Source organism: Austrofundulus limnaeus, unplaced genomic scaffold, assembly GCF_001266775.1.
Source record: "Austrofundulus limnaeus strain Quisiro unplaced genomic scaffold, Austrofundulus_limnaeus-1.0 Scaffold426, whole genome shotgun sequence".
NCBI lineage: Eukaryota > Metazoa > Chordata > Actinopteri > Cyprinodontiformes > Rivulidae > Austrofundulus > Austrofundulus limnaeus.
This window is the reverse complement of record NW_013952828.1, coordinates 3,958-4,830: the sequence shown is the minus strand read 5'-3', so window position 1 is coordinate 4,830 and position 873 is coordinate 3,958. Positions and strand designations below refer to the sequence as shown.

The 873-nt window shown below is 41.1% G+C and overlaps 1 pseudogene; it reads right to left on the bottom strand.

The window, feature by feature from the left end:
• Nucleotides 1-463, bottom strand: part of LOC106529179 (A disintegrin and metalloproteinase with thrombospondin motifs 16 pseudogene) — a 5,264-nt pseudogene extending 4,801 nt beyond the window's left edge.
• Between the last annotated feature and the right edge of the window lie 410 nt (nucleotides 464-873).

Here is an 873-nt window from a genome sequence, read left to right as displayed (position 1 = left end):
TGTGTGTGTGTGTGTGTGTGTGTGTGTGTGTGTGTGTGTGTGTGTGAGTGTGTGTGTGTCTATGTTAAAGACAGAGCCAAAATGTATGAGTGCATGTCATGAGGACATGTAACCCTAACCCGCTTCTCTCTTCCTCCCTTTCTTCTTTCATCCCGTTTTTCCTCTACCTCATTTATCCCATCCCACTCTCTAGTTCTCTGCTTTTCCAATAAAACAATTCCGATATATATTTTTAAAGCAATCCAGCTCTTGCGTGTTTGCTATGTATTGAAGAACTGCAGAATGCACTTTAGTCAAAATCCTTCTTACCTTCTTAAAATCAAGCGTGCAGAGTTTGGCCTTCTCCCCAAACTGCCATTTGCACTGAGTATCTGCATCGTACAGTTCACCCGGCAGCTTCTCTGGGTACCGATACTCTTTGACTGCTTTGGGTTCATCTGATAGGCACAGGGCCTGAGCAGTGCTGGAGGGCAGGAGATGGGATGAAAGAAGAAAATTAAAGCAAGAGAAAATTTTGAGTTAAGAAGAAAAGGCAGAATGAAGATGTATACAGAAACCTAAGGATAAACAGTAATATGAAGTTTTCTCCTATATGAATTGTGTTTTATAATAGGTGAACAGACATCCTTTTTTGCCGTCTTGTGGAGTTGTTGGCATATAAAAGATTCACTGTTGGGCACACACAAATTCCACAAAAGCGAGCATCCACATGTTCCTAATGACACTGGGGGCAACCTTCAAATGTTGCCACAGTAACATAACAAATTGCCAAACACAAAACCTGAGAGTGATGGCTTTCATGTATCAGACACTCAATTATGATCGACATCAAAAAGGTCTGTGACCATATCATTTGTATTCTAACACCAGCAA